We start from the raw sequence: 16,472 nt of genomic DNA, 5'->3' as shown, positions 1-16,472 counted from the left end.
GCTCATAGGCAATTCCTTAAGCAACAACTCTACTCATTCAAGATGGTGGAGTCAAAGACCGTGATGGAGCAATTGACGGAGTTCAACAAAATCCTTGATGATTTGGAGAACATTGAGGTGCAACTTGAAGACGAAGACAAAGCTATACTCTTGTTGTGTGCTCTACCGAGATCATTTGAATCCTTCAAGGATACCATGCTCTATGGCAAAGAAGGCACTGTCACCTTGGAAGAAGTTCAAGCGGCTTTGAGAACCAAGGAGTTGACCAAGTCCAAGGACTTGAGAGCGGATGAAAACAGTGAAGGCCTTAGTGTTTCAAGAGGAAATGGTGGAGGTAGAGGTAACCGAGGAAGCTCAAAGAGCGGTAACAAGGATAAGTATAAGTGCTTTAAGTGTCACAAGTTTGGTCACTTCAAGAGGGATTGTCCGGAGGACAATGAGAACTCCGCGCAAGTTGTGTCCGAGAGTATGAGGATGCGGGTGCTTTGGTGGTGAGTTGTTGGGAGGATGAAGGTGAGGTTTCTCACCTTGGTATTGATTCTTTGTAGAGTGGTGTTCGTCTGGAGAGACGTTAAACACTCAACATCAGCCTGGAGAGGCGGTGTGAATAATACTCATGATCAACCTTTGAGGTGGAGTTACAAGGCGAAAGCATAGTGTGTGTATGCATTTGGAAGTTGAGGTAGAGAAAGCTCAACTTGAGGTGGAGCTGGTGACACTAGGAATGGTACAACTATGGAGGCCTTGGGTGCTATGCTCTAGTTGTGAGCATGTGAATTCTTCATGAGGACGGAAGGCATTCCGGGGTTTGAAGAATGTATGATGTGGCTTGTGTGATTACCTAAAAGACCAAGGGTGATTGGATGCAAGGTGATCTTCAAGAAAGCGGGAGACGTTCCGTGGTTGAAGAGGGTTTGGTGTATACTTGTGGAGCTACTTGGTGTAGTTGGATGCAAGGAAAAGAAAATGAGATTGGTGATTGATGGTTAAAGTGGCATCATCATCATTTTGAAGGCAAGGTGGAGAATGTTGTAAAGTGCCTTCAATTTGTGTTTTGGAAGAACAGAGAAATCGTGACACGATTTCATAAGCGTGTCACGATTTTGGTAGTGCCGTGAGCATGTTTTGCAGGGTGTCCAATCGTGACACGATTTTGGGAAAACGTGACACGATTTTCGGCTTGCTGGGCAAGTTTTGAGGATAAGGTTGGTCGTACCTTGGGTCGTACGCACCAAACGTGTCACGATTTGGGAAAACGTAACACGATTTTGACGGTTGCAGATTACTATTTAAGTGTTCTTTGCAGATTTTGAAGGAGAGCTTGAAGAGAGAGAAACTTGGGACTGCAAAGGAGGGAACTTTAGGGTTGAGTGTCTTTGTAGTGAGGTTCTCTTGGGTTGGGAAACATTGTAAACACCTTGGGTGAGTGAAAATCATTGAGTGTCTTGTTCATTGGTGAGATTGGGAAAATGGGTAGAAATTAGGGTTGTTCTTTGTGAGCTTGTTGAAGCTAATTTCTTGTAACCCATTTGTATCCCTTTGTAAGAACTCATTGATAGTGGATTGGAGAGATCAATCTCTCCCCCAGAGTAGGTCAAGTTAGGACCGAACTGGGTAATCATCTCTTGGTGTGTTTGTTGTTTTCTTTCTTGCTATCTTTTGCTTGTGGTTTTGTGGTTTTCACTTTGATTCCTAGATTATATCTAGGTGCTGTTATTGTTGTTATTGCTTGTGTTTACTTTGATATTGGTTACTACTTTCCTTTGCTCCACACATCATAGTTGTATTGGTGTGATTTTGAGTCTGAATTCACAACAAATATGATGAATGAGCAAAACATCATGAAATATAGAGGTAGAAGCAGTAGTCTAATGCTTACTCCATTTACACTGAAAGAGCCTACAAAGCATGGTTTTATTTACAAAATGAATGCATAGCACACTATGTGTCAGGTTTTACGGTTTTATGGTATGATATGTTTTACGGTTTTCGGTAAGATGTACAATTGAGCTGTCCAGAAACTAGATGCAATTTGTAGTAAAGAATATTCGGTTGGTATAAGTAATTGAAGAAGCCAAAATCAGAACTTGTAACATTCGTATAAGGTTGAAGATTTGGAGCTTCCGTTGATGTTTCCAAGAATAGATAATCTTTTATTATTATTTCAGGAATCAGATTTTAAAAACTATAGATGTCTCAAACTCAGACCTGGATTCCCTGCGATCAGGGAACAACACAGTCACGCAACCAATGCGTTACAGATCTTACGATTACGACCGAACAGTCAAAATTTAAAGCAAAACACAATGGCATGGAAGATTCAACAATTAACACTAACTTCTTCATTTTTCCACAGATCCCATACTTTCACTTGCCTACCACACCTGCAATTTGAAATTGTTCATCAATGGAAATCCATTTATATTAATGTGCTAAAATAACTACTAACATGAACAGTTCAAAGTATATTATGTGTTAAATCAAGTTATTTTCCGTGGCATGCAAAACTATGATCATATTATGTCAAGAATACAAAACAAATGTACATCATAATATTGCATCTTCCTATACATATCTTAATCTCTTATTCATAGGTCTATGGACAAGCAGATGCTCCCTTTTTTCTACTACTGTTTACAAATCTCTTATTCAAGCAAAGTATGTTGATTTGTGAGTGTGACTGTTGCTAAAGAGAATTAGAATTTATATAGAGGATTTTTGAATGCTTTGGAGTGTCGCCGCAAGCTATGGACCTGTTACTACAATTAACCTATTGGTCAAGTGAGTATTTCCTGTGTTTTGTATTTGTCCCTCAAATTAACTTCTGAAAATATTGTGGTAACACATTCATGGTATTTACTGATTCAACAAATTGTTCCTGGTTATGCTTATATGTCTGTCAATACATTATTCTTATGGAATATTTAGGCTGAATTTAAATATTTCTTGTGTCAACCGTTTTCTTTTCACTTGAGATTGAAACAATATAAAAGGATCTTACTGTAATGTATTATTGAAAGCTTGGTTCATGATGTATGTATCAAACCTTGCTAATCATAGATTAATTTTTTGCTGATCATATCATTGATACAAAGTATCTATCGACTTCTCTTACAACTTAATCAATCAAACCATTATTTTTATTGGTACTCAAATTTTATTCTTCTACCCTCCGTCTCAAATTATATATCATTCTAACAATTTTACATATATTAATAAATGCAATTAAAGTTTCCTAAAAAAAGTGCAATTAAAGTTGTATAAAAAAGAGTAATCATGAATTATTTTAATAAAATATCAATTATTAATGGTATGGAAAACATAAATTAAATTAATTGAAAAAATTTGTAAAAAAACAAAAAAATTGAATTGGAAAAAGATAAAGTAATAAATAGTAAAAGGCATTATGGGAAAGTAATAAATTTGATATCGTAAAATGTCATATAATTTGAGACGGAGGGCGTAATAATTAAACTGGGTTGCTTCCAAAATCGGCTAAGTAACAGGTTTTCAGCGAGTCTCGTCGGTTTGCACCTATCTAATTACATGACCGATCAGATGTATGGCTTGACCCAGCATACTTAAAGGTTTTCGGTTGGACCTGCTGGTCCGAGCCGGTTTTTAAAATTATGGTATAAAAGATGTGATAAAGGAAATGCTAACATGTGTCATTATGTTAAGATACTGAATGTGAAAATTATATCTTGGAAATTGATAAAAAGAGAGATAGATAACAGAGAAAGTAAACGTGTACAATATAAAATCAATACCCTTAAAAATTATATATATACTATCTCCATCTCAAATTATATGTCATTTTAGCAAAATTTGTTTGTCTCAATTTGTTTGATTAAATCACAGGAACTATGAAAGTTTTTTATTTTTGACAAAAGGAACTAAAAATGTTGATAGTATTGTTAAATTTGTTTGTAATTGTCCTTGTGAGCTAAGCTCAGTTGGTATGTACAATGCATAATATATACAAGGTCCGGGGTTCCAACCCTGGCCACCACAAAAAAAAAAAATTGTTTGTAATTACTATTGATTTTACAATTTTATCTTTGACAAGAGAGAATTAGTTTATGTTTTCAACATAATATTTATTGATGATTGAAGAAGAAAAAAAGTAAAATAAATAGGGATATGTTGGTAAGGAAATAATTAATGCTTCATCTGTTTGAAAACACATGTTGCAAATTGCAATCAAGCATTTCGCATATGTCAATGTTCAACTTTGACCGTTATTATACTTAATTATCTACAGTAAAAAAATTATAAAAGATTAATATTTTAAAAAATTAATATTTTAAAAATATTTATTGAGACAAGTCAAACAACATCTTATATTATATCATTTGTATTTATGTATTATATCATTTGTATCTGACGTGTGCAACATGTCAGATATCTTATATTTACTTAACAACTTTAAATTTGACACTGTAAGCAAGCCTTTTGCGTAATAATTTGTCAAGATTTCTTTCATAGTAAAAGTTCACCTCAAAGTGTCTTCAAGTCCTAGTTTAACTGGCAAAAGTGCCGAAATTGCTAGGTTGGATTCCATCACCGGTCCAAACCCCGACTTCTCCACGTGTGTGACTTTCAATAATTATTCTCAATTTCGTCTACTTACCAACAAAAAACTCACCTCAAAGTTGACTTTACCTAATTTGGCTTTTACATGATACAATGTCCTTGTTTTGAAGAGAGATACGATCCTTTTTACTGCTAAATTTATTCTGCTTAAGAGGCATAAAAAGTTCACTTCAAAGTTGTCTTTACCTATGTTATCACAAGCAAATAGAGTAGCATGACTTAGTTAGCAACATTTACTTGCAGAGCAAGTACCCTGTTTAGTTAGCTAGAGACTATGATCCTATGCTTTTAGCCTACCATAATTAACATGAGGATAATCTTTTGTATATATACTTGATGTACAAGACTCAATAATGAATGAATCCACTATTTTCATTTAATATTTTCTTTTTCATAATAGTATTGAACAATCAAACTGTAACTAGATATGATTCACTCCTTCAACTTAGATTTCAAAAGTAATAAGTCAAGTAAGTATATTAAAGCCTTTGCGATGAACCCCAATAAACTAGAAATTTGCTAGTAGATTCATTTTTAATTATTGAACTATCATGTTAATAGTAGAAATAGGTTCTACTTTTCATAAGATGATAATAGGCATCAACTTTTATATAATGGGGATGAATTTTTCGATACTTATTTATCTCAAACTAAAGGAGTTGGTGCTCTCAAACTAAATCACCATTGCAAAATCAGAGTGTAAGAATAAATGCTTCAATTTTCCATGGACAGTCCACAAAACAAACAATCTAGTGAGGTTGCATGAGGGATAACCTCTCTTCGCAAAAGATTTGACCGCTTTCAGTTAAAACCAAGTAACAATTGTCAAGAAAGCGCACACACTTTTGATTGAATTAGACTATTCCATATTTGTTTAAAAAACTTAATTCTCCATATTCAACATTTTGAAAATAATTTTTTTTTTGAACAAGCTAAAATGATATATATATATATATATATACATATATATATATATATATATCCTTTATTATAAAAGCTAGACTTGTTTGGCTATCATGTTTGCCCTAATCCTCCCTACTTTGCCCTAATTCTCTAGCTTTTTTCCCTCCTAAACATGTACTAATTGCTCGAGTAATCTCATCCGTTCAAGCACTTGATTACATCCGCTTATTCAAACTTGAAAAAAGTTCTCTCAATTCGTTAATGCAATTGAATACGTATTAAAGCCTAATCAAGTCGGTCAAAATTCCCCTACACTAATTGCTAATCAGAAATAACTAATTCCCATACACTAATTGCTAATCAGAAATAACATAAACATCCCTTAGAAAGTGGCAATTGAAAATGTTTCACGCATACATTTTTTACTGCTTCACGCATACACTAATTCCTATCACATTATTCTACTGACATTTCAATGTTTCACGCATGCATTTTTTACACTATAATGTGCTATCCGATATAGAGTGATAGGAAGATATGCGTTTCAAGGTGAAATTTCCCTCGAATTTTACCACTAAAGTATGCACTAATCACTCTACCAATTACTACCTATTAAAAGCAATTATGACCTACTTATTTCAAATATTAACACGTACCAAGGTTGATTCAATTTTGAATAGTAATTATTACGTACTGTTAAAGGCAATTAAGAACGTAGTTAATGGCTTGAAAATGTCGTTAATGACAATTAAAAACTTGAAGGTCGCATATTTTCGTATAGGAATTACTTTTAATTGCTTTTATGCATTATGCACTAACCACTCTACCAATTACTACCTATTAAAAGCAATTATGACGTACTTATTTCAAAAAATAACACGTATCAAGGTTGATTCGATTTTGAATAGTAATTATGACGTAGTGTTAATGGCAATCAAGAACGTAGTTAATGGCAATTAAAAACTTTTGAATAGTAATTATTACCAATAGAAGACTATGATTAATCACATTTGAAACTAACAAAGAGAATTGCCAATTACCTATTTAAATACCACTTAGTTGTGCTAATACAGCCATTCTCGACTTTAAGAAAATTTAAGCAAATATAACTCTTCTTGCACTTGCTAATATGGCAAACATTTTCACCCCCATTTCAGTTGTGACAGGTGGAAAGAATGATTTGAAGTTGATTGTCCGTGTGGCCCATATATGGCTGATCCGTGATAAGGAAAATCCAGACGATATCATCTTCATGAACATGATATTGGTTGATGAGAAGGTATATTATATAAATCGATTGTATAAATAAATGATTCCCTTTTCAAGTTGCCACTACGATAACATATACTATGGTTTATGTTAATGACATGTTATTTTTTGTTTAGCGAGGACGGATCCATGCCACTGTTCATAAGTTCCTGGTGCCAACGATTCAAGGAATGGTTGAAGAAGGAGGAACATATAAGCTAGAGAATGTCATGGTAGGATTTAATGAGGGAAATTACAAACTCTAATTGCCACACAAGCACAAACTTAATATGGAATTGGTGTAAGGCTTGGATCAAATTTCAAAGGGGTCAATTTTTGTTTGTTTTATTTGTAATGACTATTAACAAGAGTTACTGTAAGAGATGGGTTGAATATGTAAAAAAAAAAAAAAAAAACGGGTTGATGATTACCAATGATGAATGTGAAAATACTAATGTCACTTCAATTGTCATTTTTATAGTATTTCGTAATGTATGATAACTAATGTAAAATGTACGGTTTTCAAACTATATTAATGTCAAGAAGATATGATTAATGTAATACATTTTTATCATATGAATATTTCATATTTTTTTTATTATTATGATATAACTTATTCGTACATATTTTAGTCGGTAAGACCCGTGCGGAGCACGGGTCGATGGTCTAGTATATATATATATATATATATATATATATATATATATATATATATATATATATATATGGGATAGGATCAAATGACACCAATGTGTCAAATTAAATTTTGACACCAAATCTCATCCCTTTATTTTATTTGATCTAAAGGTTTATAATTAGTCACTTAATCCTCACATGACATAAAAATCTCATCTTGCCTTCTACGAATAAAAAATCTTAACTTGCCTATTTTATCCTCTAATTTCTCGGCTCTCCTGAGTTCATCTCAACTTGCCTTCATCAATTCAAACCTTTGCCTCAATATAAATTAGAGATTCATAATTTAATGAGAAATACATTTTTTTTAGGAGAAGTATAAGTCTTGAATGACTATCAATCAATATAAAAAAAAATCCTACATATAACAACAATATATAATACAATTACACAATAAAATCAATTACAAATGCCTCATGAAGTATTTTCATTGTTGATGATCCTACCAGTGCTTCTTGCTTCAACCCCAATTTCAAGTCCTTATTAGATTAACGGAAATATATATTCTAAAATAAATAGGAGATGGAATTTTCCCAAGCATATCATGTGCATACTTCTATATGAGAATTTGTACCCTTGATGTATATGTTTTCTCTGCTAGTTCATGTCATTAATTACTCATTATTAGGATCCTTTTTTTTCTTCAGAAATGCTGAAATGCACGACATTATTTGTCGTCATTTTTGCACGAACAAGTGTATACTTGTTATTTACTTCTTTATCTTAATTTTAATTTGACACAAAGTCACAAACTTTGCCTCTCCTAGATATATCTCATGGGAAATCACAAAAATACCTGATTGGTGGTGCTTCTCCAAAGTTTACTGTTGTCAGTCTCTTGCTTCACCAATGTCATGTAAAACGGTGGATCATGCATGCTCTTTCTTTGGTAACATGGTTTTTTAATATATATCTTTATCCAAAAGCATCAATAAACTAGCAAAATGTCCATTAAAAAATAAATTGCATGTTGTTGAACTTGTCGTGTGATTTTGTGTGTTATTTCTCTCGTGCTGCATAGCAGCGCTCTTTTTTTTTAATGAGTCATTAGGAACAACTAGAGATTGACGATGGCACAAAAGTGGAAATTTTTATAGTCACATGAGATAATTAAATGAATTATTATAAGCCATTGATCAAATATTAATAAAGGGTTGAGATTTGGTGTCAAAATTAATTTGACACCTTGGTGTCAATTGATCCTATCCATATATATATATGTATATATATATATATATATATATATATATATATAGAGAGAGAGAGAGAGAGAGAGAGAGAGAGAGAGAGGATCCGTTGACACCAGGTGTCAACGAATTCGTTGACACCAGATCTCAACCGTTTATTTTATTTAATCAAAGGCTAATTATAATGCCACATTTTTATTTATTGTGTATCATTTCTTTCAATCACACACTATTATTGTTTTGAATGATTGAAAAACCCAAGTTGGAAACGTGATCGTATCAAGATCTTCCTAATTGCAGAATAATTAAAATACTTTCAATCACATTTAAACCATTTTCTGAAATTCAATGCAATTGTTATGCAATCATGTTTATTCCCATCAATCTCAGTTACAAAAACTCAATTTCCACACTTAAAATCCCACCTATCAAAACAAACTCATCTAAAATACCATTGTGATCGATCTTATGAATTGTAGATATATTGTTTGCATCGGTTCCAATCCATATGTGAAATGGTGGAAATTTGAACATGAAGATCAATGGCACATACATAGTCACACTCCATCTGTGTTTTAATTTTTATGGGGATTTGAACAACTGAATAAAGGGAGTGGAATTGTTATATGAAAAAGGTGGTCACCGAATCAAAACAAGTATCTGGATCAAACAATTCATAAAATGATTGTAGGAGAGAGATGAATCCAAAACGCTTTAAAAGATTGAAACGGAAAGAGTAAAATAAATATTGTTCCGGGGAGCACATTTAGTGAATAAACATTGACCGTATGATTAATTAATTCGACGGATCAGATTTGATGTCAACATAACCGTTGACACCTGATGTCAACGGATCCTGTCTCATATATATATATATATATATATATATATATATATATATATATATATATATATATATATATATATATATATATATATTTGAAAATATTTATCGAGATCAATCAAACAACATTTTACATACTAAAATTTATATTTATATATTACTACCTTCGTCCCTAATTATAAGACCCTTTTGAGAAAAAAAATTGTCCCTTTTTATAAGACCCTTTTGATATTTCCAAGTACGTTAAATATTTCTTTACCAACATACCCTTATTTATTTTGCATCTTTTTCTTCAATCAACAATAAATATTATGTTGAAAACATAAATCAACTCTCTCTCTCTTAAGGATAAATTTGTAAAAACAATAGTAATTATATACAAATTTAATACTACAACTAATTTTTTTTTAATCGCCGTAATTTTTGCAAAATGCTCCTATATTTAGGAACGGATGTAGTAGTTAATAAGTATACTCAAAATAATAATACACGTTACAAAAAATGCGACATGAATCTTAAAATAGATGAATATAATTGAAAAAAGGAGTATTATAAAAATAAAAAAAATCTCAAAACCGTTTTATAATCCCAAGGGTTCTGTATAAAAAAACACTCCCTCCGTTTCAAAATGAGTGTCGTTTTAGCCAAAAAAAATTGTTTCAAAATGAGTGTCGCTTTCAGTTTCCAATGCAATAATAACTTTTTCTTTTCAATTGTACCCTCCAATTAATACTCTGCACACTACTTCCAAAGTATTACTTTTAAAACTAACCAATAGTTAATAAGGATAATTTGGTAAAATAACCATTCTCTTTCTCTTAATCATTGCATTTCTTAATATATGTGTAAACACCTAAAACGACACTTATTTTAAAACGGAGGGAGTAAAATATATACCGGATAAAAACAAAAGTGATTAGCTAGTAGTAAGCCTCCCAAAAATCACTTTACCAAATACGATTCCCATTCCACGATCTATGAATCTCCATTTCCAGAATCAAAGTAACACAGATGAGGAGAAACAAATTAGGTAACTTTTTTGTGATGCGCTGGTGAACGGACGAACTTGGATAACTGAAGCGTTCTCCTATGTATTATTGAAAGGTTGGTTCATGATGTATCTATCGACTTATCTTACAACTTAATCAAACCATTATTTTTATTGGTACTCAAATTTTATTCTTCTTCCCTCCGTCCCAAATTATATACTCCCTCCGTCTCTAAATTATTGTCGTTTAAGGTTTGTGCACGGTTATTAAGAAAATGATTGATTGTGTTGATTTCAATGGTAAAATTAATATCATTTACTAAAATACCCTTATTAATTGTAGTTAGTTGAGTAGTTAAGTTGAATGAAATTCAATAAATAAGGGTATAATAATGGAAAAAAAGTAATAAATGCTGCATTGGTATTCTAAAGTGACAATTATTTTGAGAAAAAGAAAAAATGCTAAAGAGACTATTATTGTGAGACGGAGGGAGTATCATTCTAGCTATTTCACATATATTAATAAATGCAATTAAAGTTGTATAAAAAAGAGTAATCATGAATTGTTTTAATAAAATATCATTTATTAATGGTATGGAAAACACAAATTAAAAGAATTGGAAAAAGATAAAATAATAAATAGTTAAAGGTATTATGGGAAAGTAATAAATTTGATATTGTAAAATGTCATATAATTTATGACATTATATTTGTTTATCAAAAAAAAAAATGTCATATAATTTGAGACAAACAAATTTTGCTAAAATGTCATGTAATTTGATACGGAGGGGGTAATAATTAAATCAGATTTCTTCCCAAATCAGCTTAGGAACCAGTTTAATCGGTTTTCAGCGAGTCTTACCGGTCTAATTACAGGACCGATCAGATGTGTGGCTCAACCCAGCATACTCAATGTTTCTTGGTAGTCCGGTTTATCATTTTGTTCACAAGAATCTACGAATATGACTTAAAACAGACACAACATTGGTTAAAAGGTATGGATAAAATAAGTCATCTGAGTAATATACATTGCAAAAATACGATATATCTTCCGGTCACTATTATAAGCAAAAACATATTGTTTAGGTTAATTAAACAAATGATGTACGTGTTCTATATTATCTACCACATACATTATTTATTGAATGAACTTACGATGTAAATTTTCCTTATAATATTAATCGAAAGATATACGTATTTTGAAAAAGAGGAAGTGTAATTGAAAATATTAAAAATGTTTTATAAAAAGGACAAAAAAAATTCAAAAGGATTTTATAATTACGATACTCTTCCCAAAAAACACTTTACCAAATACAAATCCATCAACGCAGATGAGGAGAAACAAATTACATCAAAACAAATCAACGTGATTTTATACTGAAGCGTTCTCCTTTCTTATTTAATTAGTCATCCAGCAATGTTGTTTACTTCAATGTTGAACAAGAGGTTCGTTTCTTACTCTCACAATTTTCTCATTCCATTTCAATCACACTCATCTTCGATGATTAGGGCTTCTTTCTCTCAATCTCTTCATCCATTCATTTCTAAATCCACTGATTTTGATGTTAACGATGATGTTTCTTCATTCCATCGAATGCTTCATATGCGTCCCACCCCATCTATTGTTGAATTTAACAAGATTTTAGGTTCCATTGTTAAGTCTAACAACAACCATTATCTCACTGCTATTTCCCTTTCTCACCATTTGGAATTCCACGGAATTATGCCTGATATTGCTACTTTCAACATTGTGATTAATTGTTACTGTCACTTAGGGGAAACGACTTTTGCTTTTTCCGTATTTGCTAAGATTCTCAAATTAGGTCATCACCCCACAACTATAACCTTCAATACACTTGTCAAAGGTATGTGTCTTAACGGTAAAGTCAAGGAAGCTCTACATTTTCAAGACCATGTGATTGCACTTGGATTTCACTTGAACCATGTTAGTTATGGTACTTTGATCAATGGCTTGTGTAAAATGGGGAAAACAAGAGCTGCCTTGCAAATGTTAAGACGAATTGAAGGAAAATTGGTCAACCCTGATGTAGTAATGTATAGCACAATCATCGATGGTTTGTGTAAAGATAAACTTGTAAATGATGCCTATGAATTATATTCCGAAATGATTACAAAGAGAATTTCTCCTACCGTTGTCACTTTCAATTCTCTAATCTATGGATTTTGCATTATTGGTCAATTGAAAAAAGCCTTTGGTATGTTCCATGAGATGGTATTCAAAAATAACAACCCGGATGTTTATACTTTTAGCATATTGGTTGATGCTCTATGTAAGGAAGGAAAGATGAAAGAAGCTAAAAGTGTGATAGCTGTGATGATGATAGAAGGTGTGATACCAAATGTTGTTACCTACAATTCATTAATGGATGGTATTTGCCTAGTTAATGAAGTGTATAAGGCCAAACATGTGTTAAGCATTATTTCTAGAATGGGAATGACTCCTAATGTTCATAGCTATAGTATCATGATTAATGGATTCTGTAAGATTAAAATGGTTAATGAAGCCATGAGTCTCTTTAATGAAATGCATTGCAGAGGAATTGCTCCTAATATGGTAACTTACAATTCTCTAATTGATGGTTTGTGCAAAAATCGTCATGTTGACAAGGCTATTGCGTTAGTCAAGAAAATTAAAGACCAAGGCATTCAAAGGAGGACGACTAAAGAATGCACAAGATGTTTTCCAGGATCTTTTGATGAAGGGTTATAATCTAAATATCCGAACGTATACTATTATGATTAATGGAGTTTGTAAAGAGGGCTTGTTTGATGAAGCAGAGGCCTTGTTATCTAAAATGGAGGACAATGGTATTATTCCTAATGTCGTAACTTATGAAACTTTTATCCGCGCTCTCTTTCATAAGGATGAGAAAGAAAAGGCAAAGAAAATTCTTCGTGAAATGATTGCTAGAGGTCTATTGTAAGATTTAATCTGGGTAAGATAAATGCTCATTATTTAATTGCTTATTTTGAATTTTAATGTCAAGCATACAATCATTATGATATATTCATTTATTTATTTTGCAAAGGCTGGATTTTTTCGATGGTCTCATTATCACTGTAATTTTAATAAATGTCATGTGTTGTAATGTTCATTTCTTCGATACTATGATGGTGTTAATGGTTGATTCAGTTATGATTTATTTTCTTTCATTAATCTTACAATTTGCTGCAGTTGAGATCTGACTTTTTGGTTATGAACTTAAGGTGGATATGGGTTCTGTAGTTGCCCTTAGTTAAAGAAGAAATAAAAAGTGACTTTGAGAAATCTCACTTGACTTGACCACGGTTGTCAATCAACTATTTTATAAAGACTATTAAGCTTTATCTCATTTTCAACAAGTTTTCCATCAAAAAATAAAAGCACATTATCTAAAAGTCTTGTTCTTTCCAATTCTCTCAGCTCTGTGATTGTCTTTGACAATGGCAGAAAAGGGATAATGTATGAGTACAAGGAACAAGATCATGTACCTGATTCTATTTACGACAATTATAGATTGTACTTGTAGAACCTTTTTATTTTTTTTATTTTCTGTATTTTAACAACAATATGTCAACCCCTCTCTTATATTATCGCATATTGTTGTTGATTCTTTTGTTAAAGTCTGTTATATTATGTTCTTTATTCTTGATGTTCTGGTCTTGTCATGCATAAGTATATTTGTAATTGTTGTTCATCTGCTCAGTTGCATTGTATAGCCTTGGACCTCATGTAAAATGAGGCATTATTAGACAGATAAAAACTGTATATTTGATATATTTGAATCTTATGAGAGATAATCAACATGTAAGTATCGTCCACATATGAGATTTCTCATACTTTCTCGAGTGGGTTTCAAAATTTGAATGTGAACCTGTATGCATCATCCACATAGCGCCACGACCTTTAACCTTCCTTTTGTAAGCAGCATTGTAAGTGTTAAATAAGCTTGGATCTCATCCCAAAAGCTAGCTCAAAGGAGGAGGGAACTCAAGCATTTGATATATTTGAATCTTATGAGAGATAATCAACATGTAAGTATCGTCCACATATGAGATTTCTCATACTTTCTCGAGTGGGTTCCGAAATTTGAATGTGAACCTGTATGCATCATCCACATAGCGCCACGACCTTTAACCTTCCTTTTGTAAGCAGCATTGTAAGTGTTAAATAAGCTTGGATCTCATCCCAAAAGCTAGCTCAAAGGAGGAGGGAACTCAAGCATATTTATACAATCGAAACTCAAGCATACAATCATACAATCGAAACTCAAGCATATTTATACAATCGACAGCCCGGGAACCTGTAAGTGTTAAATAAGCTTGGATCTCATCCCAAAAGCTAGCTCAAAGGAGGAGGGAACTCAAGCATCTCATCCCAAAAGCTAGCTCAAAGGAGGAGGGAACTCAAGCATATTTATATAATCGACAGTCCGGGAACCTGAGCGATGTGGGACTAACAACATACTACGTGGGACTAACAATCGACAGCCCGGGAACCTGTCATATTTATACAATCGACAGCCCGGGAACCTGTAAGTGTTAAATAAGCTTGGATCTCATCCCAAAAGCTAGCTCAAAGGAGGAGGGAACTCAAGCATCTCATCCCAAAAGCTAGCTCAAAGGAGGAGGTAACTCAAGCATATTTATACTTATACAATCGACAGCCCGGGAACCTGAGCGATGTGGGACTAACAACATACTACGTGGGACTAACAATCGACAGCCCGGGAACCTGTAAGTGTTAAATAAGCTTGGATCTCATCCCAAAAGCTAGCTCAAAGGAGGAGGGAACTCAAGCATCTCATCCCAAAAGCTAGCTCAAAGGTCTCATCCCAAAAGCTAGCTCAAAGGAGGAGGGAACTCAAGCATATTTATACAATCGACAGCCCAGGAACCTGAGCGATCACGCTAGGCGTGAGGGTGGGTGTTGAAGTTGGTTATGAAGTTGTTTGTAGTATGTTGTTAGTCCCACGTAGTATGTTGTTAGCTAGCGTGGGCCTGGGTCCAATTCCCACATCGCAATCCTTAACCTGGACATCGCAATCCTTAACCTGGCTCTGATACCATGATAAATAAGCTTGGATCTCATCCCAAAAGCCAGCTCAAAGGAGGAGGGAACTCAAGCATATTTATACAATCGACAGCCCGGGACCTGAGCGATGTGGGACTAACAACATACTACAAACAACTTCATAACCAACTTCAACAGTAAGAATAATACAAACATCTTGCATATGTTTTTGTGTTGACTCCTTGAAATTAAAGAACATGTAACTTTACATGTACTTTTGAAAGAGTGAAGAACTTTAAGGAAAGATTTCTAATTAAGAACATAATTAAACAAACAATACAGCTTTAACAGAAACTGTACAGTGCTCCCATACAATCTGCTAGTTTTTGTCATTTATAATGAATTACGCAGATCATGGATTGAGAACCTGTTTCAGTTAAAATTTCAAGTTGTATAATCCATCCTCAATTTTATTTGAATAAAAAAGGGATGTGAACAAAAATGTCGATATGATTACTAATTATATGTGCCTTGTAATAGAAAGGTGTTTAAAATGTCAGTGACTCAGTCATATATTGATCGAAAAGACCCTTACAAATAATGTCACAACTATGAAAACTGTCACCTTATTTTTATAGATGCAGGGGAAAGGCATCAAACAACCTATGAATATCACAAAAAAAAAAAAGCTAATTAGTGGATTATAAAGTACGTATGGAAAGGGACAGATCATATAAACTTTATGTAAACTTTATGTGCAGATATTTTCTTTTTCTTGACCTTTATGTAAACTTTTGCATCTTCTAGCTTATTACAAGGTATTGAGCTTTGTGGTGACTTATTTGTTTGCATATGTGAGTACGTAAAATAAATTTTATTGTTGAAGGGAGATTACGCTTCATCTCGTCACAAAAATATATCTAGTTTCTTGTGCCAAAGCATCTATTTGTAATTTGTTGAGGTTGAATATATTTTGTTTGGTTTTAGTTTTTAAAT

General features: G+C 32.8%; 1 pseudogene; it reads left to right on the top strand.

The window, feature by feature from the left end:
* The first annotated feature begins 11,808 nt into the window (after positions 1-11,808).
* Positions 11,809-13,624, top strand: LOC146916271 (uncharacterized; annotated as a pseudogene).
* The last annotated feature ends 2,848 nt before the right edge of the window (positions 13,625-16,472 follow it).

Source organism: Medicago sativa, chromosome 6, assembly GCF_051527215.1.
Source record: "Medicago sativa cultivar Bolivia chromosome 6, Bolivia_mono, whole genome shotgun sequence".
NCBI classification, from domain to species: domain Eukaryota; kingdom Viridiplantae; phylum Streptophyta; class Magnoliopsida; order Fabales; family Fabaceae; genus Medicago; species Medicago sativa.
This window is presented reverse-complemented; position numbering and strand designations above follow the sequence as displayed.